The sequence below is a fragment of the Grampus griseus genome (genome assembly GCF_964374135.1).
Source record: "Grampus griseus genome assembly, chromosome: 9".
Classification (NCBI taxonomy): Eukaryota; Metazoa; Chordata; class Mammalia; order Artiodactyla; family Delphinidae; genus Grampus; species Grampus griseus.
The window spans coordinates 103,996,828-104,024,764 of NC_139003.1; positions in this window are offsets into that span (position 1 = coordinate 103,996,828).

A 27,937-nucleotide genomic window follows, 5' to 3' on the forward strand; every position below is an offset into this window, starting at 1 on the left:
ACACACAGACACACACACAGACACACACACACACAAGGGATATTTAAAATGGACATTGGAATTTGATATAATCTAAGGATGCATAAAGCTGGAAAAACAATTATGGTCCACTAAATTCCGTATTTCTACAACTTTCTTTTTTTCTGTGTTTTCTAAATAGAGGCATACTTTGACGATTGATTTCTTCCTTCAGGTCCTAAAGAAGTCCTGCTAATATTGTGTTCTAATTACCATCTTATGTCTCCAATTTCCATACATATGTAACTTGTGAAGTCCTTCTCTCTGTTTATATCTTCCCGATAGTTGAAAGATTTCATGGAAATTTCTCAACCTAGTAAGAATATTAATGTGATGAGTAGAAGTAGTGATTTCATTTTATGTCCCAGACTTTATCTTGTCTCCCAATTAATGACATATACATTAACTTGCTCATGAAGTAAACAAATTTATGCATGGTAGTCTACTTAAAAATTTAAGAAGCTGTAAACTAAATAAAATACGTACTTGAAAAAATTTTTACAGTCTAATGCCAGAAAGCAATAGAATACCTATAAAGAAGGTTTGAAAAAGGCAGGGATGTTAGATTAAGTAAATAAAAATCTCCCTAATCGTGCAGAGTTGTTCCATATCTACATCTAATTAATAAATGTGAAATTATGTTATCCTTCAGACTTCAAAGTTTACTATTTCTTAATTTCATTTTTTGGAAATAAGTTAAAATAGAAATGATACCTAACCTGATATTTTACATTTTACATATTACATTTACCTGTAATAATGTTAAATATGTAGGTTGCCTATGTTTCAAAACTCATTTATCTTAAATATTTTGAAACAAACAAAAAGTTAAAGAAATAATGATTATGCAAAAAATGTAAAAAATACTCTGGAATCATTCAGTTTAAATAGACCCTCAAACTTTCAATGCTATCTTTACATATTCCCTCTGAGTCATTTTAAAAACTTATATCAGGGATTTTGTCTATAATAAAGTAATCTAATATATTCTCTAATATATATGGAACCAATCTAATATTGAATTGAATCACATAAGAGTTTAAAAGTTGAATTTATCTAATTTCTGCTTCATATTGTGACCATGAACAAGTAAAAAATACCTTAAATCTCAACTCATTTAATAGAAAATGAGGATAATAGTAGGTACCACTCAGTATAACTGTGAAAATGCAATAAAATGATGATTATAATGTGCTTAAAAGAGCACCTTAATTATAAGTCACTCACAAATTAATAACTTAAATTTTAGTTATTTTTCTTATATCTTCATTTTTTTAATAAGAGCTAATATTTCCAACAATAAATGCAGATGCCCATCCTAACAATAAATCTCAGTTCTGTTGTTATATCCTCAGAGAGGCTTACTCTGTCTGATTACACAATATTAATTTTAGTCCTCTCCAACCTGCAGAGATGATCTTCTTACATTGCTAAGTAGTTTTTCTATAGCAATATATTATTTCCTTATTCATAATGCTTAAGGTCTGCCTTCCCAACAAGAATGCAGGCTCCATTAAAACAGCAATTTTTCCATGTTTATTCATTATTTTTCTCTCAGTTTTGAACAGTGGCTGGCACATATTAAACATTCAATAAATGCTTGATTAGTTAAAAAATAAAACAACCAGCATTTCAAACTATTAAAAAATATAATGCTTATAAAAGGGTCATTCCATCAAGAAGATATAGATTTTATAAACATATATGCACCTATCATAATATACAAAATGAAACTTCAGAAAGAAAAAATTAACATTTTAATAACAAGAGTTGGAGACTTTAAAGGTTATATGCTAGGCCATAAAGTTAATTATGAGTCAATTAAAGAGTATTGAAATCATATGATGTGTTTTCTCTAACAACAATGAAATATAATTTGAAATAAATTACATAAGAAAATTCACAGTTATGTAGAAATTAAAAAATAGTTAAAGAAGAAATTACAAGGTAAATTAGAAAATACTTTAAGATGAATGAAAATGAAACAAACATACCACACTTGAGATGTAGTTAAATGAGTGCTTAGAGGGAAATTTATACTGATAAATACCTATGTTAGAAAAGAATTAATGAATAACATAATATTCTACTTCAGAAAGCTGGAAAAAGAAGGGCAAACTAAACCCAAACAAGATAAGGAAGAAATAATAAAAATTAGAGAAGAAATAAATGAGGTAAAAAATAGTAAAACATTAAAGAAAATCAAAGAAATCAAAAGATGCTTCTTTGAAAAATTAATAAAATTGACAAAACTTTAGCTAAACGGAACATGGAAAATAGAGAGGATTCTAATAACTAAAATCCCATAAAAAAAAATCATTGACCTTGAAGACATACAAAGGATTAAGAAGAAAACCATAAGCAATTGTATGAGAAAAAACTTACTGGAAAAACAAAAATAACAAAACTGATTCAAGAAGAAATATAAAATCTGAATAGATATAACATTTAAAGTGATTTAATTAGTAATTTTAAAACTTCCCACATAGAAAAGTCAGGTCAGAGGAGCTTCAATATGGCAGAAGAGTAAGACTCAGAGATCACTTTCCTCCCCACAAATACATCAGAAATACATATACATGTGGAACAGCTCCTACAGAACACCTACTGAATGCTGGCAGAAGACCTCAGACTTGCCAAAAGGCAAGAAACTCCCCACATACCTGGGTCGGGCAAAAGAAAAAAGAAAAAACAGAGACAAAAGAATAGAGATGAGACCTGCACCAGTGGGAGGGAGCTGTGAAGGAGGAAAAGATTCCACACACTAGGAAGCCCCTTTGTGGGTAGAGAGTGCAGGTGGCAGAGGGGGGGAAGCTTCAGAGCCACAGAGGAGAGCGCAGCAACAGGGGTGCAGAGGGAAAAGTTGAGAGATTCCCGCACAGAAGATCGGTGCCAACTGGCACTCACAAGCCCAAGAGGCTTGTCTGCTCCCCCGCTGGGGTGGGTGGTGGGGTGGGGCTGAGAGCTGAGGCTCAGGCTTTGGTCGGATCACAGGGAGAGGACTGGGGTTGGCGGTGTGAACACAGCCTACAGGGGGCTAGTGCACCACGGCTAGCTGGGAGGGAGTCTGGGCAAATGTCTGGAACTGCTGAAGAGGCAAGAGACTTTTTCTTGCCTCTTTGTCTCCTGGTGTGCAAGGAGAGGGAATTAAGAGCACCACTTAAAGGAGTTCCAGAGACTGGCGCAAGCTGCGGCTATCAGCGCGGACACCAGAGACAAGCATGAGACGCTAAAGCTGCTGCTGCTGCCACCAAGAAACCTGTGTGCGAGTACAGGTCACTATCCACACCTCTCCTCCGGGGAGCCTGTGCAGCCCGCCACGGCCAGGGTCCCGTGATCCAGGGACAACTTCCCTGGGAGAATGCACGGCACACCTCAGGCTGGTGCAATGTCATGCTGGCCTCTGCTGCCACAGGCTCGCCCCACATCCATACCCCTCCCTCCCCCTGGTCTGAGTGAGCAAGAGCCCCTGAATCAGCAGCTCCTTTAAGCCCATTCTGTCTGAACAAAGGACAGGTGCCCTCAGGCAACCTACATGCAGAGGCAGGGCCAAATCCATAGCTGAAACCCAGGAGCTGTGCAAACAAAGAAGAGAAAGGGAAATTTCTCCCAGAAGCCTCAGGAGCAGCAGATTAAATCTCCACAATCAACTTAATGTATGCTGCATCTGTGAAATACCTAAATAGACAAGGAATAATCCAAATTGAGGAGGTGGACTTTGAGAGCAATGATATATATATATTTTTTCCCTTTTTTTCTTTTTCTGAGTGTGTATGTGTATGCCTCTGTGTGTGATTTTGTCTGTGTAGCTCTGCTTTTACCATTTGTCCTAGGGTTCTGTCTGTCCATTTTTTCTTTTTCTTTTTTGTTTGTTTGTTTGTTTTTGTGGTATGTGGGCCTCTCACTGTTGTGGCCTCTCCCGTTGTGGAGCACAGGCTCCAGACGCGCAGGCTCAGTGGCCATGGCTCACAGGCCCAGCCGCTCCACGGCATGTGAGATCTTCCCAGACAGGGGCATGAACCTGTGTCCCCTGCATCAGCAAGCAGACTCTCAACCACTGTGCCACCTGAGAAGCCCCCATTTTCTCTTTTTAGTATAGTCTTTAGCACCTGTTATCATGGGTGGATTTGTTTTTCGGTTTGGTTGCTCTCTTCTTCCTTTCTTTCTTTTTATTTATTACCTTCAAAAATTTTTTTTAATAATGATTCTTTATTATTTATTTTAATAACATTTTAATTTAATTTAATTTTATCTTCTTCTTTCTTTCTTTCTTTCGTTCGTTTTTTTTTTCTTCCTTTTTCTGAGCCATGTGGATAACAGGCTCTTGGTGTTCCAGCCAGGCATCATGGCTGTGGCTCTGAAGTGGAAGAGCCAAGTTCAGGACACTGGTCAACAAGAGACCTCCTAAATCTACATAATATCAAATGGCAAAAATTTCCCAGAGATCTGAATCTCAACACCAACACCCACCTCCACTCAATGACCAGCAAACTACAGTGCTGGACACCCTATGCCACACAACTAGCAAGACAGGAACACAACCCCATCCATTAGCAGAGAGGCTGCCTAAAATCATAATAAGACCACAGACAACCCAAAACAAACCACCAGACATGGACATGCCCACCAGAAAGACAAGATCCAGCCTCATCCACCAGAAAACAGACACTAGTCCCCTCCACCAGGAAGCCTACACAACCCACTGAACCAACTTTAGCCACTGGGCACAGACACCAAAAACAATGGAAACTACGAACCTGCAGTCTGCAAAAAGGAGACCCCAAACACAGTAAGATAAGTAAAATGAGAAGACAAAAAAACACACAGCAGATGAAGGAGCAAGATAAAAACCCACCAGACCTAACAAATGAAGACAAAATAGGCAGACTACCTGAAAAACAATTCAGAATAATGATAGTAAAGATGATTCAAAATCTTGGAAATAGAATGGAGAAAATACAAGAAATGTTTAACAAGGACCTAGAAGAACTAAAGAGGAAACAAACAAAGATGAACAACACAATAAATGAAATTAAAAATTAGCTAGAAGGGATCAATAGCAGAATAACTGAGGCAGAAGAATGGATAAGTGACCTGGAAGGTAAAATAGTGGAAATCACTACTGCAGAGCAGAATAAAGAAAAAGAACGAAAATAATTGAGGACAATCTCAGAGACTTCTGGGACAACATTAAATGCACCAACATTCAAATTATAGGGATCTCAGATGGAGAAGAGAAAAAGAAAGGGACTGAGAGAATATTTGAAGAGATTATAGTTGAAAACTTCTCTAATATGGGAGAAGAAATAGTTAATCAAGTCCAGGAAGCACAGAGAGTTCCATACAGGATAAATCTAAGGAGAAACACGCCAAGACATGTATTAATCAAACTATCAAAAATTAAATACAAAAAATATTCAAAGCAGCAAGGGAAAAACAACAAATAACACACAAGGGAATCCCCATAAGGATAAGAGCTGATATTTCAGCAGAAACTCTGCAAGGCAGAAGGGAGTGGCAGGACATACTTAAAGTGATGAAGGAGAAAAATCTGCAATGAAGATTACTCTACCCAGCAAAGATCTCATTCAGATTTGAATGAGAAATTAAAATCTTTACAGACAGCAAAAGCTGAGAGAGTTCAGCACCACCAAACCAGTTTTATAACAAATGCTAAAGAAACTTCCATATGCAGGAAACACAAGAGAAGGAAATGACCTACAAAAACAAACCCAAAACAATTAAGAAAATTGTAATAGGAACATATATATTGATAATTACCTAAAATGTAAATGGATTAAATGTTCCAATCAAGAGACACAGACTGGTTGAATGGATGCAAAAACAAGATCCGTATATATTCTATCTACAAGAGACCCACTTCAGACCTAGGGACACAAACAGACTGAAAGTGAGGGGATGGAAAAGGATATTCCATGCAAATGGAAACCAAAAGAAAGCTGGAGTAGAAATTCTCATATCAGACAAAATAGACTTTAAAATAAAGACTATTACAAGAGACAAAGAAGGACACTACATAATGATGAAGGAATCAATCCAAGAAGAAGATATAACAATTGTAAATATTTTTTCACCCAACATAGCAGCTCCTCAATACATAAGGCAAATACTAACAGCAATAAAAAGGGAAAGCAACAGTAACACAATCATAGTAGGGGACTTTAACACCCCACTTTCACCAATAGACAGATCATCTAAAATGAAAATGAATAAGGAAACACAAGCTTTAAATGATACATTAAAAAATATGGACTTAATTGATATCTATAGGACATTCCACCAAAAAACAATAGAATACACATTCTTCTCAAGTGCTCATGGAACATTTTCCAAGATAGATCATATCTTGGGTTGCAAATCAAGCCTTGGTAAATTTAAGAAAATTGAAACCATATCAAGTATCTTTTCCTACCACAATGCTATGAGACTAGATATCAATTACAGGAAAAAATTTGTAAGAAATACAAACACATGGAGGCTAAACAATACGTTACTTAATAACCAAGAGATCACTGAAGAAATCAAAGAGGAAATCAAAAAATACCTAGAAACAAATGACAATGAAAATATGACGACCCAAAACCTATAGGATACAGCAAAATGAGTTCTAAGAGGGAAGTTTATAGCAATACAATCCTACCTTAAGAAACAAGAAAATCTCAAAGAAACAACCTAACCATACACCTAAAGCAATTAGAGAAAGAAGAACAAAAAAAAACCCCACAGTTAGTAGAAGGAAAGAAATCATAAAGATCAGGTCAGAAATAAATGAAAAAGAAAAGAAGGAAATGATAGCAAAGATCGATAAAACTAAAAGCTGGTATATTGAGAAGATAAAATTGATAAACCATTAGCCAGACTCATCAAGAAAAAAAGGGAGAAGACTCAAATCAACAGAATTAGAAATGAAAAAGGAGAAGTAACAACTGATTGTGCAGAAATACAAGGGTCATGAGAGATTACTAGTAACAATTATATGCAAATAAAATGGACAACCTGGAAGAAATGGACAAATTCTTAGAAATGCACAAACGTCTGAGACTGAACCACGAAGAAATAGAAAATATGAACAGACAAGTCATAAGTACTGAAATTGCAACTGTGACTAAAAATCTCCCAACAAGCAAAAGCCCAGTACCAGATGGCTTCACAGGCGAATTCTGTCAAACATTTAGAGAAGAGCTAACACCTATCCTTCTCAAACGCTTCCAAACTATACCAGAGAGAGGAACACCCCCAAACTCATTCTACATGATGAACATCACCCTGATACCAAAACCAGACAAAGATATCACAAAGTAAGAAAATTACAGGCCAATATCATGATGAACATACTTGCAAAAATCCTCAACAAAATGCTAGCAAACAGAATCTAACAGCACATTCAAAGGATCATACACCATGATCAAGTGGGGTTTATCCCAGGAATGCAAGGATTCTTCAATATAAGTAAATGAATCAAACTGATACACCATATTAACAAATTAAAGGAGAAAAACCATATGATCATCTCAGTAGATTCAGAGAAAGCTTCCAACAAAATTCAACACCAATTTATGTTAATAACCCTCCAGAAAGTAGGCATAGAGGGAAATTTCCTCAACATAATAAAGGCCATATATGACAAACCCGCAGCCAACATCGTCCTCAATGGTGAAAAACTGGGACCATTACCACTAAGATAAGGAAAAAGACAAGGTTGCCCACTCTCACCACTATTATTCAACATAGTTTTGGAAATTTTAGCCAGAGCAACAAGAGTAGAAAAAGAAATAAAAGGAATCCAAATCAGAAAAGAAGAAGTAAATCTGTCACTGTTTGCAGATGGCATGATACTATACATAGAGAATCCTAAAGATGCTACCAGAAAACTACTAAAGCTAATCAATTAGTTTGGTAAAGTAGCAGAATAAAAAATTAATGCACAGAAATCTCTTGCAGTGTATACACTAATGAAGAAAATCTGAAAGTGAAATATAGAAAACATTCCCATTTATCATTGCAACAAAGAGAATAAAATACCTAAGTATAAACCTACCTAAGGAGACAAAAGACCTGTATACAGAAAATTATAAGAGACTGATCAAAGAATTAAAGATGATACAAACAGATGGCGAGATATACCATGTTCTTGGATTGGAAAAATCAACATTGTGAAAATGACTATACTACCCAAAGCAATCTACAGATTGAATGCAATCCCTATCAAACTACCACTGGAATTTTTCACAGAAGTAGAATAAAAAAAATTAACAGTTTGTATGGAAACACAAAACCCCCCGAATAGCCAAAGCAATCTTGAGAAAGAAAAACAAAGCTGGAGGAATCAGGCTCCCTGACTTCAGACTATTCTACGAAGCTACAGTAATCAAAACAGTATGGTACTGGCACAAAAACAGAAATATAGATAAATGGAACAGGATAGAAAGCACAGAGATAAACCCACGCACACAGTCACCTTATCATTGATAAAGGAGGCAAGAATAAAAATGGAGTAAAAACAGCCTCTTCAATAAGTGGTGCTGGGAAAACTGTACAGATACATGTAAAAGAATGAAATTAGAACACTCCCTAACACCATACACAAAAATAAATTCAAAATGGATTAATGACCTAAATGTAAGGCCAGACACTATCAAACTCTTAGAAGAAAACATAGGCAAACTACTCTATGACATAAACCACAGCAAGATCCTTTTTGACCCACCTCCTAGAGAAATGGAAATAAAAACAAAAATAAACAAATGGACTTAATGAAACTTCAAAGCGTTTGCACCGCAAAGGAAACCATAAACAAAATGAAAAGACGACCCTCAGAATGGGAGAAAATATTCGCAAATGAAGCAACTGACAAAGGATTAATCTCCAAAATTTACAAGAAGTTCATGCAGCTCAATATCAAAAAAACAACCCAATCTAAAAATGGGCTGAAGACCTAAATAGACATTTCTCCAAAGAAGATATACATATTGCCAACAAACACATGAAAGGTTGCTCAACAACACTAATCATTAGGGAAACGCAAACCAAAACTAGTATGCGGTATCACCTCACACCAGTGAGAATCACCCTCATCAGAAAATCTACAAACAATAAATGCTGGAGAGGGTGTGGAGAAAAGCGAACCCTCTTGCACTGTTGGTGGGAAGGTAAATTGATACAGCCACTATGGAGAACAGTATGGAGGTTCCTTAAAAAACTAAAAATAGAACTATCATATGACCCAGTAATCCCACTACTGGGCAGATATCCTGAGAAATCCATAATTCAAAAAGAGACATGTACCACATTGCTCATTGCAGCACTATTTACAATATCCAGGACATGGAACAACCTAAGTGTCCATCAACAGATGAATGGATAAAGAAGATGTGGCACATATATACAACGGTATATTATTCAGCCATAAAAAGAAATTAAATTGAGTTATTTGTAGTAAGGTGGATGGGCCTATAGTCTGTCATACCAAATGAAGTAAGTTAGAAAGAGAAAAGTGAATGTTGTATGCTAACACATATATATGAATCTAAAAAAAAAAAAAAAAAAGGTTCTGATGAACCTAAGGGCAGAGCAGGTATAAAGACGAAGACATAGAGAATGGACCTGAGGACACAGGCAAGGGGAAGGGTAAGCTGAGACAAAGTGAGAGAGTAGCATTGACAAATATACACTACCAAATATAAAATAGATAGCTAGTGGGAAGCAGCTTCATTGCACAGGGAGATCCGCATAGTGCTGTGTGACCACCTAGAGGGGTGGGATAGGGATGGTGGGAGGGAGACACAAAAGGGAGGGGGTATGGGGATATATGTATACGTGTAGCTGATTCACTTTGTTATACAGCAGAAACTAACACAACAATATAAAGCAATTATACTGCAATAAAAGTGTTAAAAAAATGTGAAGAACCAAAAGCTTTCTTCCTACAATCAGGAACAAGATAAAATGTCTGCACTTGTCATATCTATTCAGCATTTTAATGAAAGTTCTTCCAACAAAATTAGACCAAAAAAGGTATTAAATAGTGTCTGTATTAGAAAGGAGGAAATAAAACTACCTCTATTCACTGATGACATAATCTATTTATTTATTTGGTTGCACCAGATATTTTAGTTGTAGCATGTGGGCTCCTTAGTTGTGACAGGTGGATTCTTTAGTTGCAGTACATGAACTCTTAGTTTTGGCATGCATGTGGGGTCTAATTCCCTGACCTGGGATCAAACCTAGGCCCCCTGCATTGGGAATGAGAGTCTTAACCACTGCACCACCAGGGAAGTCACTAATGACATAATCTTATACATAGAAAATTCTAAGAAATTCACTAAACATTTTGGAACCAACCAATGAGTTCAGCAAGATTGCAGGAAAAAAGATTAACATACAAAAGTCAGTTTTATTTCTATACACTATCCATAAACTATCCAGAAATGAAACTAAGAAAACCATTCCATTTACACTAGCAAAAAAAAAAAAAAATTAGGAATACGTTTCACAAAAGTGCAAATTTCAATTTCTGTAAATTACACAACACTGTTTAAAGAAAATAAAGACCTAAATTAATGAAAATACACCCTATGTTCATGGATCTGAAGGCTTAGTGTTGTTAAAACAGCATTAGTATATCAATTTATCTACAAATTCAAAGCAATCCTTCTAAAAATCTCAGCAGGTTTCACTGCACAAATTGACAAGCTGATGGTAAAATTTATATGAAAACTCCAGGAACCCAAAATAACCAATCACTAAAGTAATAAATGATAGAGCCACAATTCCTAATATCAAACTTTCTACAAAAAATAGTGATTGAGACCATGTAGTACTAACATAACGAGAGTCATATGGGTAAATAAGACAGAATTAAGAGTGCAGAAATAAAGACTAATATTTATGGTCAGATTATTTTTTAACAAGGCTGCCAAGATAATTTACTGGGAGAAGAATAGTCTATTGAACAATGGCCCAGAGACCGCTAGACATCCATAGACACAAGAATGAACTTGGACTTCTACCAAACACCATACAAAATAATTAAATCAAAATGGATAAAAAACCTTAATGTAAGAGCTAAAACTATGAAATTCTTAGTAGAAAGCATAGGTATAAACCTTCAAACATGGTAAGGGTTATGCAACATTGTGAATGTAATGAATACCATTGAATTGAATACTTAAAAATAGTTAAATTGGCAAGTTTATGGTGTATGCATCTCACCAAAAAATTTAAATCAATGTAATTTACCAAAAAACATTGAATTGTACATTTTAACTGGGTGAATTTTATGGCTGAAAATTATACCTCAATAAAGTTAAAAAAATAGCATATTTTCTGAAGAGACACTTATCTCCATTAAAAAATAAAAAAAAGTGACCAATAAGCTGATGAAAAGATAGTCAATATTATTAGTCATTAGGGACTTGCAAGTCAAAACTACAATGAAATACCACTTCCCACTTACTGGCACAGATATAATCAAAAAGACAAATGACAACAGTTGTTGAATAGGACATAATAAATTAGAATGATTCTACATTATTTCTGTGGATGTAAAATGTTGTAGCCACTTTGGAGAATAATTTGCAGGTCCTCAAAAAGTGAAAACATACATCAACACAATAACTTGCATATGAATGGATGTCCAAAGTAGCATTATTTCTAATGGTAAAAAAGTGGAGACAACCTAAATGTCCATCAATGGATGAATGAATAAATAAATGTGGTATTTCCATATAATGAAATATTATTCAGCAATGAAAAGGAATGAAATACAGATACATGGCACTACAACATGACAAAACCTTGGAAACATTGTGCTTAAGGGAATTGTCAATCATGAAAGACCTCATGTTGTATTATATGAATTTTATCACAATGTATATTATCCCGAATAGGCAAGTCTATAGAGAAAAATGTAAATCGGTAGATAAGGGATGAGAACAGTGGAGTGTGAAAGCTAATAAATATGGAGTTTCAGTTTGGAATGACAAAGCTGTTCTAAATTAAACTGAGGTGATAACTGCACAACTCTGTGGATATACTAAAAGTCATGGAATTGTACACTCTAAAGGGGTGAATTTTATGGTATGTGAATTATATCTCAATAAACCTCTTAAAAAACGCAAGTGCCCATCTAAAAATTATGAAATTTCAAGATTAAATGAAGTGGTGCTTATATTCACTGTTTTAAAGACTGTAAGTCAAACATTTGAAAATTATCTTCAACAAAATTTAAATATATTCAACAATATATTGATAATAAAGTCCAGGAAACTCTTATTTTTATTGTAATCCCTGCTTTTCTCTTATTTTAGAAGATTGAGTTTAAGTTCACATTTAAGTCCTTAGATGGCTTTTATCAGATCTTCAAAGGGAACCTGAATGTCCAGTATCAATTGCCTCTGCTGCTTCTACACCATCATACAGAACAGTTTCGTCTGTGCTATTAAAACTCTTTTTAAGCTGCATATGCATTCCTTTGGTTTGTTATGATTTTCTCTTGTTTCTACCCATATTTCAGCATGTGTTCTTCATCCTTTTAGGTCTAGATCAAAAGTCCTTTGATTGCTATCCAAAGCCACTTAACTACACTTCCATTTTATTTCAAACTGTAGTTCATTTTAATTGTCAAAATGTAGGTAGGCCAGTAGTCCTTTGGAACAGGGCACTTACCTGTATCATCTCAACATCTTTAAAATCTCTACAAAGTTTCTGGAACACAGGTGATCATCAACACATCTTTCAGCAAGTCAAAGTGTATAAAAGTAGATTAAGAATTTAGTTGACCAGGATTTAGCAGAGCTGACCATTATATTAATATGTAAAAACTTTCTTCTGTAAAGAACAGAATACAATTCTGAAGAAAATCAAGGCCATGATTACTTTTTTCTTTATTGCCCTCAACCCAACATTAGAAAGAGACTAACAATTTCACTTTGGGTGACAAAATAATTAGAAGACTTGATTCCATTTTATTTAGATTTATGTTTTAAGCCATTTAAACCCAATTTAAACCATAAAAATAAAAACACTATAGGGTAAGCATGTCTCTGTTACTTCTATTTTTCAAGATGGGTTTTATTTACAAGGCTGAGATCACTTATTTCTTTGAGGCCTCTGTCACTTTTAGTTCACTAAATTATTTCTGTGAAGGATTAGGGATGGAAGGAATTTGTCACAGAAGGCAATTTTAGACTTAATGCCTCGTTCACAAAAGAGAAAGAAAACAAAACCTCCTACTTTTCAGCCAGTCAGATTCTTAAATTTGTCATAAATGAAAAGCTGAACTTGCTGGGAAAGAGTGATTTATTTGTTTGTAGGGACAAAAAGGAAAAATAGTATAAGATCCCTCAAACAACATCCATTTCAAAATGTAACTGAAGAAAAAATACTGCCTCGAGGGAATAAAGCATTAAACATTGTAGAAACGCTCTTAGACACACACACACACACACACACACACACACACACACACACACACACACACACCCCTTCTTTGGCTACAAAACATGATAGATGCAAATCTCTTTAAGTTTTGTTACATGGAATTTTGATTTTTGAAATAAATCTCCAAACTGGAAGGTCAGATGAAGGTCATTTAGAACATTACTATCATTTCAGTCCCCGGCATTGTAGAGTTCCATAAACCAACACACCTAACCCTTGTTACTTCTCAAACAATTGCTGAAAGCCTCTCCTATTTGTCTGCCACTATCAAAAGGCCATCTCTCCAAAATTCCCCCTAACAGAGGAGCCTAGTGTGTTTCCAATGGAACTTCTGGAGTTGGACAGACTCATCACAGGACTATCACAATAATACAAGGTGATATATGTGAATGAAACTGGAACTTAGTAATTTCTTTTCTGATTAAGAATTTGACCTTATATTATTTCCAAAACTGAGGATGCTCTTGGAAGTGTAAACCAAAGCAACGTTTCAGAAGGAAATTAGATAAGATCACTAAATATTTAGATTCACAACTTTTGAAATGCAGCTGTCCGATTTCCAAGTATTAATGTCCTAAGTATATGTGTATATACACCAAAGGGTTTGTGCAAGGATATAGCAAAACGTTGCTTATGGGCTAGTGTGATTCATTTCACAGAAACAGTTGAGCAAGGATATATTGTATAGAACAGGGAATATAGCCAATACTTTATAATAATTATAAATGGATTATAATCTTTAAAAATTGTGAGTCACTATGTCGAACACCTGAAATTTATATAATATTCTGTATCAACTATACCTCAATAAAAAATTTTTTTAAAATAAATATATCTCTTTGCTCTTTCTAAGAAACTTAATCTTTGACTCTGAGTTCTCTATTCTACCCAACTGACGGAAAATGGTAAAGTTAAATTTTCCACCAACCTGGGGACAGGAAGCTTGAAGGCAGAACTTACTCTGATTTATGAAAAAGAAGGTGAACTTTTGTAACTCAGAGTTTGCAAACTGAGAGCTGCACCCTCTCTATGTATCCCATTTTTTCCAGATGTTGAATTGATATTTTGCTCTTCACCCTATGACCTAACTCTTCATACATGATATATTCATGTTTGCTTTAGAGATTTTAACCCATTTGTGACTCAGTATAATCCAAAAACTCATTATTATGAGAGTCAACCTGAATTAATCCAAGACTGTAAACTTAACTACAAATTTACAAGATATACAGGTGACACAGATATTTATTAACAAAACAGGGGCATACCATAAAATACAGAGGGCAGAAAATTCTACAGGGAAACTGATTGGTATGTTCAATAAATAAATTACAAAAGCAAATAAAGAAGAATGGAGACTCCTACAGATTAAAACAACCTTACAAGACACAGCGAACAAATTCATATTAACCTTACTTGGATTTTGACTCAAAAGATCAACTACTTTAAAAAATGAAATGAGGGAAATTTAAATACTAGTTGAATATTTAAAGATAATACAGAATTGTTATTTTTTAGTTGTAGTGATAGTATTTAAGTTATATTTGAAATAGACCACTTATCTTTTAGCAAGATATTCTGAAGTAGTCATTGATGACCTGATAAACTCTCTGGGATTCACTTTAAAATTGTGTGTGTGTGTGTGTGTGTGTGTATGTGGAGAGGCTGAGCAACAGGAGAGGCAAGATGAAACAAGATTCATCAACGTAAATAATTTTACATCTTTTTGATACTTTGGGGGGTGTATTTCACAATTCTATCTACATTTTTATGTGAAGGAAATTTTCTATATTAAACAGTTTAAAAATATATCTGAAGCCGGAGGTTTTAAAATTATCCTTCATTGTTAAAGTGTAACACGAATTTTCCCCTGGTGCATTTCACTACTAGAAATGGCCACCTCTTGGATTTGAGCACAGACAGGAAAACATTTCCTTATTGATCTCGAGTATGAGGGTCCTTTTGTCAAATTCACATATCAGTAAAGGCACAGGAGCTCTGCTTTAAGCCCTCATACACTGAACTTATTTAGAAGACAGACATCTTATTTTTACGGTATTGGAATTGTCTCTTGGATGTTTTTGTTTTGCAAATTTTATGAGAAAATTTCCTTTACCTTTGATTTCCTCATATACCCAAGAGGATGGTTAGCCTTATGTGAACGCAAAAAATTCAAGCTATCCAGTTAAGTGCAAAGACATTTTGAGAGATAAATTCTCTGAAAACTTTTAAATGAAATAAAGTGAACTTTTCTGAACCAAACCTAAATAATTCACTGGTGCTGACTTTTTGAGTTATTTTTTCTTCTTTTAGTAATGCACACCCATGTAGAATGAGGTAAAAGTGAAAAAACAGTGTACTCATAGATTCTGGGACAGATCCATTGAGGTTTTTTTGTTTTTTTTTTTGTCTATGCATTCCTTTCTTCTGCCTATAGACACTTTAGTAAGTGGACCAGATTCTCCCCTTGTGAAACACTGTGTGATTCCACCAAAGTCACTTTGATTTTTCAACTGGTTTCAAATAAAGTTTTTAAATTGAAAACTGTGATGGAAGAAATTATGTACTATGATAGAAATTGTGATAATACTTAGGTAAGAGAATTCATTATTATTGTTATTCTTATAAATTATTTTGGTAGAACTTCATATGTTAATCATCTCAGGTTTTTTTTCTGTTTAATTTCAGTGTATCTTTAGAATAGTGTTAGGTAATTAATATCATTAACATCTTAGAGAAGGGGAAACAGGGTCAAAGAATTTAATGACTGATGCAAGGTCACTCAGATAGCAAGTGGAGGGACCATAAAACAGTTCTCTTCATTCTAAATCTGGCATTCTTTCTACTGCAACAATCATACTTATATTAAATGGAATCTCAATAAGCATATTCCCCAAAGAAGTGTATTTACCATCTTTGTCACATGATTTTAGTATAACTCATTATGATACTTGGTCCTGAATTACCTTCTCCAACCTTGATTTCCTTGCAAGACACAAGAAAATAAACTACTTAAAAATCACTGACAAAGTGGTGTCAGGAAAATGATTGAGCAGGCAGCTCCAAGAGTAATCTTGCCACAAAAAACATTGGAAAATAAGCAGAAAATATCAGAACCAATTTTTTCAGAAATCTAGAAAACAGTCAAAGGTTGATAGCAAGCAAGCAAATGCTGAATTTAGCAAAAGGCAATACAGAATGGTAGGAGAGCTTTGTGACATTTTTCACATTGTCATGACCAACCATCCCTAGCTTTACAGCAGTCTTGAAGATGTCAACCCACGTGCCCAGAGCGGGGAATGTGTCCCTAGTTCCAGAGCAGAACTTATTAACAAATTATAGCTTATGTCTCCTCTACCCCGTCTGGAGGCTACCTGAGTACTGATACAAGGTACTGTCTTTGTTTTACCTAACTCTGAACTTTCCCTACACCTTGCCCTATGCACCTCTTCCATCTGGCTGCTCCTGAGTTATACCTCTTCATTAAAAAAACCTAGAAATCTGGTAAGTAGAATGTTTCTCTCTCAAATTAATCAAACCCAAGGAGGCTGTTCTGGGAATCTCCCATCTGTAGCTGGTAGGTCAGAAGCACAGGTGACAACTTGGACTTGCCTCTTGTATCTGAAGTGGGGGATGGGGACCAGTCTTGTGAGACTGAACCCTTGACCTGTGGGATCTGATGCTGTTTCTTTCATCTTCACCACTCATCACCTCACCTTCTGGGACTGCCATTCCAATGATGGATATTTCTGGTATTGTCCCACATGATCCTGAGGCTTTGTTGATGTGATTTGCCTCTGTTCTTCAGAATGGGTAAATCCTCTTGATTTGCCTTCAAGTTCACTGATTCTACCTTTTGTGATCTCTAATATTGAGCTCATCTCGCAAGATTTTAAAATTTCTGTTATTGTAATTTTCACTTTACAGTTTCTATTTGGTTCTTTTTATAACTGCTATTTCTTTGATGATGTAATTTATTATTTTCAAGAGAAACATATTTGGGAAATTTTCAACCATTATTTTTTTTCCAAATATTTGTCCCCTTTTTCCTTTGGGCACTCAAATTACAAATATGTTTAGCTTCTTGAATTGTCCCACAGTTTAATGATGCTTTGTTGATTTTTTTTTAAACTCTGCATGTTAATTTGGAGAGTTTCTATTGTTTCAGGTTCACTAATCTTGAAGTTTCCTGTCACTAATGATAACGTTGCTGTCTATACATTCTAATATCAAACCATTTTTGGATTAGGTTCAATGTATTGCTTTTCCTTTTCATCATAGTTCATATTTCTCTGCATTTTTTTTTTTTTTTTTTTTTTGCGGTACACAGGCCTCTCACTGTTGTGGCCTCTCCCTTTGCGGAGCACAGGCTCCGGACGCACAGGCTCAGTGGCCACGGCTCACGGGCCCAGCCGCTCCATGCATGTGGAATCTTTCTGGACCGGGGCATGAACCCGCGTCCCCTGCATCAGCAGGCAGACTCTCAACCGCTGTGCCACCAGGGAAGCCCTTTTCTGCATTTTTACAGACCTGGTAATTATTTCTTGTTTGGCAGGTACTATGAATGTTACATTGCTGGATGGTAATTTTTTAAAATTCTACAAATATTATTAAACTATATTTTAGGACTCAGTTAATTATTTGGATATAGTTTAAGCCTTTTGATGCTTGCTTTTAAGCTTTGTTAGGAAAAACCAGGACAGCGTTTAGTTTAGGACAAATTGTAGCCCACTGTTGGAGCAGTAACCTTCTGAGTAGCATACCTAAAGCTGCTGATGGAAGCATGAACTAAGCTTCCCTGGGTTTTTACTGGGCATTTTTCTCTATAATCCATTCCATTTATTCTTTCCTGGCCTTGGGTAGTTTTTCATACATTCTAGCTATTGTGAATACAAACCAAGTCTAGTCCTGTGTGAGCTCTGCAGATTTTCCCCTGTAACTTAAGGTGTTTCATTTCCAGACCTCAGTAATTTCTTCATGCACAAGCACTGATTATTACTCAGCTGGAGATTTGAAAAAAACTCTTCAGGTCTCTGCAGTTTTCTTTCCAATTCTCTAGTTTGGGAACTCTACCCACCCTAACTTTACCATACCCCACCTCTGCCTTCTCAATTCAAAGTCCCTGTTGCACTCTCCCTGGTCTCCCCTACCTGTGGGGTGGCCTGGGGACTCTCTGGATAGTAAGCTGGGCCCCTCATTGGGTTTCTTCATTTGTTTCCCCAGCTCTCATAAATTGCTGTCTTGTTCTGCCTGATGTTTCATGTCTGACTCTAACTGCATAATTATTATTATCATCATTTCAGATGAGAGAGTGAATCCATTCAATTATTTTATCTTAATTGACAGAAGAACTCTATGCTCATAGTGTTTTCATAAATTGCATTCATTATTATTTTAATGCTCATGTTGTTCCATGTTTGCCCAAAGAAGCTTCTTCTCATTGACACCATTGTCATGTTGATAGATGTCTTGTTTTATGGCACTATAAGACAGCCTAGATTATTTTGCATACTGCTTTTTTTTTTTTTTTTGGCTGCACTGTGTGGCTTGCAGGATCTTAGTTACCAGACCAGGAATTGAACCCATGCCTCCTTCAGTGGAAGTGCAGAGTCTTAACCACAGCCCAGGGAAGTCTCACTTTTGTATACTTCTTGCCTCAGACTGGTTATCAGTCATTACTCAAGTGCCTTGTGTTTTGACTCAGAACTTCACTAGTTATAAATGAAATCTATTATTTTAATAACTGTGCTACCTTGAGAAATTCACTTAATTTATGAGTCTATATTTCTTTTGTAGTTAAGCCAAAATAATACCAACTATCTTTTGCTGTGTTATCATGAAAACTAAATGAATTACTAAATATAATAAGTCCTGGGAGGAATTCTGATATTTAATACATACTTAAAACCTCATATTATTTTAGTTCTCCTGTCTCAGAGATAAGAGTAGGTTTCATTAATTATAAGAATCAGTGTGGGTCTTTGCCACTAGAGTTTAATTGTTCTATTTCATCAGTAGTTATTTATAAAAATGTTATCTTTAACTTCCTTAAAAAGAAGTTCTCAGGTACTTACATTTTATTCTTCTTTTTGAATTCAGATAAGTAGGTACATGAAGAGTGGTGTCTGCATTCACTAAACTTAATGTAGCAGTTATTGTTATGTAGAAAAAATTAGGAACCAGATGACAGGGAAAAGATGGCATGAGGAAATGAGATGAGAGGAGATGAAAAAGCAGTAGTGAACAATGACTAAATACTGAAGAAATACCAGGCCATGCATCATTTCTATAATCCCATAAGTCACATTCTGTTGTTATATCCATTTTAAAAATGAGAAGACTTGTGCAGAGAACCTTAAAACAAGACAAAATGGGATAGAACTGTTTCTCCCTACACCTCCTCACAAATAAAAATACTGGAAATAATGCAAGAGGAACCAAAGAGCAATGAAAGATGATAATAAGATTAACTGTGTTGGGACCCTAGGATTGGAAAAACAAAACAGTAGCAGAGAGTCTTATGTCCAACCCAAGAAAGTGAGCAAGACCCAGCATTTCCTGACCTCAACACACAAAAGTACGTGGTCCAAGGAGATTCATTCTTATCCTGGATCAAAAGTGAGATATGCTGAGGCAGGGTCAGCCTGGCTCCACACTGGGAAGGAAGATGGAGCAGGAGCTCTGCCAGAAGAAAGAAGCCAGTGGAAGTTTCCTTTTGCTCTGTGACCTCAGACTCCCCTTTCCCATCAAGAGACACTGGGCAGCAGAGCAGCACCAATATGGGGGATGTGCCCACCATCACAGAAGGACTGGAAAGCATGGCAATAGAAACTACCCAAAGTGAAATACAGAATAAGAACAATTGAATCAAATGAACAGAGCAGTATCAAACACTGGGACAGTTTAAGAGGATAACTGAATTTGTAACAGGAGTTCTTAAAAGTAGGCTGCAGATATTAGAAGAAATGGTGGATAAAAATGTTCCCAATTTGTCAAATAAAAAACTGTAATTTGCAGGGGAAGGAAGTATAAAAAAGTGACACGAAGTCAAATGATAGTCAAAGTGTTTAAAACCCATGATACAGAGAAAATTTTAAACCAGAGAAAATAGGTCACATTATCCTCAGAGGTGCAGAGATGACAATAAAAGTAGACTTCTTTTCACAAACAATTCAAGTCAAAGACAGTAGAGCAACATCTTTAAAGCATTAAAAAAAATAAATTCATGCTAGAATTCACATATCTTTCAAAAAGGAATGCAAAACAAAGACTTTTTCAGACCTATGAAAGCTTCGATTTCATTACCAGCCACCTGTGCTAAAATAAATATTACAGGAAGTCCTTAAGAAAGAACAAAAATTATGTCACACAGAAATCTGGATTTAAACAACCATGAATAACAGTAGGAATGGTAATTGTATGAGTAGGTATAAAAAATATTTATGACTTTTAAAATCTCTTTCAAATATTACCAATTATTTATGTAAAGGAATAAAATAAGAATATATTTCAAGGTGTATAACGTACATGGAACTAAAGCATATGAAAAACAGTATAAAGTTTTGGGAAGGAGGAGCAAAATTATATTGTTGCAGTATTCATCTACAGCACATAAGGTAGCATAATATTGCTTGAAAGTAGACTGTGATAAGTCAGACATGTATACCACAGACCCTAAAGCAACAGCTGAAACAAGAAGACAAAAAGTAATAGCCAATAAGCCAAAAAAAGGGAGTTGATAATGCAATCATAAAAATTGATCAATCCAAAGAAAAAAAAGAAAAAATAGAAAGGAACAAAGGGAACAGATGGGATAAATTTTTAAAAAATAGCAAAATTGTAGATGTACATCACAAAAATCAATAATCACACTGAATACAAATGGTCTAAACACCATATTAATAATCACACACTGGCATATAGGGTGAAATGTAAGATTCAATTTCATGCTGCTTACAGAAAATTAACTAATATAAAGACACAAATAAGTTAAAATCAGAAAGATTGAAAACTATGTACCATTCTAACATTAATCAAAAGAAGTACAGAATTCCTACATTAATATGAGAGAAAGTGGTTTTCAGAGAAAAGAATATTGCAAGGAATAATGTGGATCATTTGTGAAAAAGTGGTCAATTTGTCATGAGGACATACCCTTAAATGTGTGTTCACCTAATTACAGAGTTCAAAATACTGGGAATAAAATCTGATAAAAATGGCATTAAGGTGTAGATAAATCAACAATTGTAGTTGCATATTTCAACAACACTTTCTTAATAATTATTAGAAGAGAAAAAATAAGTAAGAATATAGAATACTTGAACAACACTGTCAACCATCTTGACCCAGTTGACATTTATGCAACAGTGTTCTCCAAAAAACAATAATACATATTCTGTTAAAGGTCATATGGAACATTTTCCAAGATAGCACATATTCTAGGCCATAAAACCAAAATCTGTACTAGGGTTCTCCAGAGAAACAGAACCAATAAGAATAAGTTGTGTGTGTGTGTGTGAGTGTAAACAGACAGAGAGTTTGAGACAATTTCAAAAATTTATAACATTGAATCTGTAGTAGGGAAGAAGAATTATCAATTATCTCAGTTATCAACTAAAGAAAGTAGAAAAATTCAGCAAAATTAGGCACCATATGAGCAGCAGATGGGAAATAATAAAGATCAGAGAAGAAATCAATTAAACAATCAACAGATAAACAATAAAGAGAATTACTGGGAAAAAAGCTGATTCTTTCAGAAGATAAGTAAAATTGATTAAAAAAAAAAAAAGAAACCTAGCCAGACATGTCAAGAAAAAAAGAGAGAAGAGAGAAATTACCAATATAAAGAATGAGAGGGTTGGCATCATTATAGATTTTCCAGATATTAAAAGTATTATAAAGAGATATTTAAACATTTCACCAATAAACTCAACTTGGATAAACAAGTGTCTTAAAAATACAGACCTCTAAAACTCACTCAGGAAGATATTGAACACTTAGAAAAGACTATTTTTAACTGATTTTGTAGTTAAAAATTTTCCCATAAATAAAACTCCACACAAATATGGCTTCATTGGTGAATTATACAAAATATTTCAAAAAGAAATAATAAAATTTAAACAAAACCTTTCTAAAACTTAGAAAAAATGAATACTTCCAAATGTATTCCACAAGGCCAGCATTATCCTAATATAAACAATTATTTGTATTTTTTGAGGATGAAAAAATTGTAAGAACTATAAATTCTCTCTCATGGATATAGATGCAAAAATGTTTAACAAAAGTTTTAGAAAGTTAAATCCAACTGAGTGGGATTATTCCTAGGAATGCAAGGAAGATTTAATATTTTAAAATCAGTCAGTGCAATTAACCATGTGGATAATCTAAAAAGAAAACAAAAGTGAACACCCCAAGAGTTAGAGAATTTGAGAAAATCCAACATCTATTCCTGATTTTAAAAAACTTAATAAATGTAGAAATATAAGCATATTTCCTAAACCTGATCTATGCAGTTAACATTGTATTAATGAGAAAACACTTAATGCTTCACCCTTAAAATCACAAACATAGAAAGGATGTCTTCTCTCCTGATTTTTTTCTTTTAATTTTATTAAGATATAAATGACATACAACACTGTATATGTTTAAGAGGTACAGAGTAATGAATTGACATATACATCATAAAATGATTACCACAATAAGTTAAGTGAAAAGCTATCATGTCATATAGATAAAAGTTTTTTAAAATTTTTCCTTATAATGAGAAGGCAAGATTTTTTCTTTTAACAACTTTCATATATAACATACTGTACTGTTAATTATATTTAACATGTTGTACATTATATCCCTAGTATGTATTTATCTTATAACTGGAAGTTTGTACATTTGACCTACCTTGATCACATCCAATCTCTCCACACCCTCGGGACACTGGTGACCACAAATCTGATCTCGTTCTATGGGTATGGTTTTTTGTTTGTTTGTTGGTTGGTTGGATGGTTGGTTGGTTGGTTTTTGAAGAATAATTGACCTACAACACTATGTGAGCTCCTGGTGCACAACATAGTGATTCAATATTTCCATGCACTTCAAAATGGTCACCATGATAATTCTGGTTACCATATATCAACATACAAATGTATTGCATTATTATTGGCTATATTCCCCCACACTCTACGTTTCATCCCCTTGACTTATTTTGTAACTGGAAGTTTGTACCACTTAATCTCCTTCTCCTAATTCTCTCATTCCTCTCCCTCCTCCTCTCAGACCATGACCTGTTTGTCCTCTGTAGAGTATCTACAATTCTGTTTCTCTTTTGTAATGTCTGTTGATTTGTTTTGCCTTTTGGATTCCACATATAAGTGGAATCATACAGTATTTTTCTTTCTCTGTCTGACTTATCTCACCTAACATGATACTCTCTAGGTCTATCCATAGTTATATTCCATTGTATATATACACCACATTTTCTTTATCCATTCATCTGTTGCTGGATACTTAGGTTGCTTCCATGTCCTGGCTATTGTAAATAATGCTGCTACAAACATTGGGGTGCATGTATCTTTTCAAATGAGTGTTTTTGTTACATTTGGATCAATACCCATGAATACAATTGCTGGATTGTATGCTAGTTCTGTCTGTAGTTTTTTGAGGAACCTCCATAGTGTTCTCCATAGTGGCTGCACCAATTTATTCCCACCAGCAGTGCATGAGGGTTCCCTTTCCTCCACAACCTTGCCAGCACTTGTTATTTGTTCTCTTTTTGATAAGAACTATTCTGATAGATGCGAGGTGATGTCTCATTGTGATTTTGATTTGAATTTTCCTGATGATTAGTGATGTTGAGCATATTTCATGTGCCTATTTGCCATCTGTATGTCTTCTGTGGAAAAATGTCTCTTCAGATCCTCTGCCCACTTTTAATTGGGTTGTTTTTTTCTTTTTTGGTTGGGTTTTTTGTTGTTGTTGTTGTTAAGTTGTATGAGTTCTTGTATATTTTGGATATTAACCCCTTAGCAGATATATCATTTGCAGATATTTTCTCTTATTCAGTACGTTGCTTTTTCATTTTGTTGATAGTTTCCTTTACTGTGCAAAGACTTCTTAGTTGGATGAAATCCCATTTGTTATTTTTGCTTTTGTTTCCTTGCCTGAGGAAACATATCCAAAAAAATTGCTAAGACCAATGTCAAAGAATATATGGCCTACATTTTCTTCTAGAATTTTTATGGTTTCATGTCAAATATTTAAGTCTTTAATCCATTTATTTTTGTATATGTTGTAAGAAAGTAGTCCCTTTTGATTCTTTTCCATGTAGCTGTATAGTTTTCTCAGCACCATTTATTGAAGAGGCTGTCTTTTCTCCATTGTATATTCTTACCTCCATTGAGATAGATTAATTGTAATGTGTGTTCATTTCTGGGCTCTCTATTCTGTTTCATTGATCTATGTGTCTATTTTTGTGCCAGGACTATACTGTTTTGATCATTGTAGCTTTGTAGTATAGTTTGAAATCAGGGAGCATTATGCTTTCAGCTTTGTTCTTCTTCTTAAGATTGTTTTGGCTATTCAGGGTTTTTGTGTTCCCATACAAATCTTAGAATAATTTTTCTAGTTCTGTGAAAAATTCCATTGGTATATTATAGTAGGGATTGCATTGAATCTGTAGAATAGCTTGGGTATTGTGGTCATTTTAACAATATTAATTCTTCCAATCCATGAACATGGTATATGTTTCCACTTGTTAGTGTCATCTTCAATTTCTTTTAACAGTGTCATAAATTTCCAAGTACAGGTCTTTTACCTCCTTAAGTAGATTTATTCCTAGATATTTTATTCTTTTTGATACACTTGTAAATGGGATTGTCTTATTAATTTCTATTCCTGATAGTTTGTTAGTATATAGGAAAACAACAAATTTTTGTATATGAATTTTTTATTCTGCAACTTTACTAAATATATTGATGAGTTCTAATAAGTTTTGTGGTGGTGTCTTTAGGATTTTCTATATACAGTATCATGTCATCTGCAAACAGTGACAGTTTTACTTCTTCCTTTCCAATTTGGATTCCTTTAATTTCTTTTGCTTTTCTGATTGCTGTGGCTAAGACTTCCTGAATAATATTAAATAGAAGTGATGCAGGCGGTCATTCTTTATTATTCCTGATTTAGAGGAAATAATTTTAGTTTTTCACTGTTGAGTATGCTGTTAGTTGTGGTCTTGCTATATATGGCCTTTATTATATTGAGTATGTTTCTTTCCTACCCACTTTATTGTGAGATTTCATCATAAATGGATGTTGAATTTTGTCAAAAAGCTTTGTCTATATCTATTGAGATTGTCATATGATTTTTATTCTTCAATTGGTTAATGTGGTGTATCATACTGACTGATTTATGGGTATTGAACCATACTTGCATCCCTGGGATAGATCCTAATTGATCATGTTATATAATTCATTTAATGTATTTTTAAATGTTGTTAACTAATATTTTGTTGAGGAATTTTGCATCTATGTTCATCAGTGATATTGGTCTGTAAATTTTCTTTTCATTTTTCTTTCTTTATTATTTATCTTTTTATTTTTGTGGTTACTGTGTCTTTGCTGGTTTTGGTATCAGGGTGATTCTGGCTTTACAGAATGAGTTTGGAAGTTTCCATCCTCTGCAATTTTTTGGAGTCATTTGAGAAGTTTTGTTGTTAACTCTTCCTTAAATATATCATAGAATTAATGTGTGAAACTGTCTGGTCCTGAAATTTTGTTTGTTGGAATTTTAAAATTTCTGATTCAGGGACTTCCCTGGCAGTCTAGTGGTTAAGACTTTGCCCTCCAATGCAGGGAGTGTAGGTTCAATCCTGGTCAGGGAGATACAATCCCACATGTCTTGCAGCCAAAAGAACAAAATAAAAAACTGAAGCAATATTGTAACAAAGTCAATAAAGAATTTTTTAAATTCCTTTTTTAAAAATTTTACAAACCTATTTAATTAATTAATTAATTAATAGTTTTTAAAAATTAATTAATTAATTTTCCCTGTGTTAGATCTTTTTTGTCTTTTTTAAATTTTTGTATTTTATTTTTTTATACAGCAGGTTCTTATTAGTTATCCATTTTACACATATTAGTGTATATATGTCAATCCCAATCTCCCAGTTCATACACCCACCCACCCCCACTTTCCCCCCTTGGTGTCCATATGTTTGTTCTCTACAACTGTGTCTCAATTTCTGCTCTGGAAACCAGTTCATCTGTACCATTTTTCTAGGTTCCCCATATATGTGTTAATATACGATATTTGTTTTTCTCTTTTTGACTTACTTCACTTTGTATGACAGTCTCTAGATCCATCCACGTCTCTACAAATGACCCAATTTCATTCTTTTTTATGGCTGAGTAATATTCCATTGTGTATACATACCACATCTTTACCATTAGTCTGTCAATGGGCATTTGGGTTGCTTCCATGTCCTGGCTATTGTAAATAGTGCAGCAATGAACATTGGGGTGCATGTGTCTTTTTGAATTATGGTTTTCTCTGGGTATATGCCCAGTAGTGGGACTGCTGGGTCATATGGTAATTCTATTTTTAGTTTATTAAGGAACCTCCATACTGTTCTCCATAGTGGCTGTATCAATTTACATTCCCACCAACAGTGCAAGAGGATTCCCTTTTCTCCACAACCTCTCCAGCATTCATTGTTTATAGATTTTCTGATGATGCTCATTCTAACTGGTGTGAGGTGATTCCTCATTGTAGTTTTGATTTGCATTTCTCTAATAGTTAGTGATGTTGAGAAATTTTCATGTGCTTCTTGGCCACCTGTATGCCTTCTTTGGAGAAATGTCTATTTAGGTCTTCTGACCATTTTTGGATAGGGTGGTTTGTTTTTAAATATTGAGCTGCATGAGCAGTTTATATATCTGGAGATTAATCCTTTCTCCGTTGATTCATTTGCAAATATTTTCTCCCATTCAGAGAATTGTCTTTTCGTCTTGTTTGGAGCTTCCTTTGCTGTGCCAAAGCTTTGAAGTTTCATTAGGTCGCATTTGTTTATTTTTGTTCTTATTTCCATTACTCTAGCAGGTGGGTCAAAAAATATCTTGCTGTGATTTATGTCAAAGAGTGTCCTTCCTATGTTTTCCTCTAAGAGTTTTGAGGTGTCCGGTCTTACATTTAGGTCTCTAATCCATTTTGAGTTTATTTTTGTATATGGTGTTAGGGAGTGTTCTAATTTCATTCTTTTACATGTACCTGTCCAGTTTTCCCATCACCACTTATTGAACAGAATGTATTTTCTCCATTGTATATCTTTGCCTCCTTTGTCATACATTAGTTGACCATATGTGTTTGGGTTTATCTCTGGGCTTTCTATCCTGTTCCAATGATCTATATTTCTGTTTTTTTGCCAGTACCATATTGTCTTGATCACTGTAGCTTTGTAGTATGGTCTGAA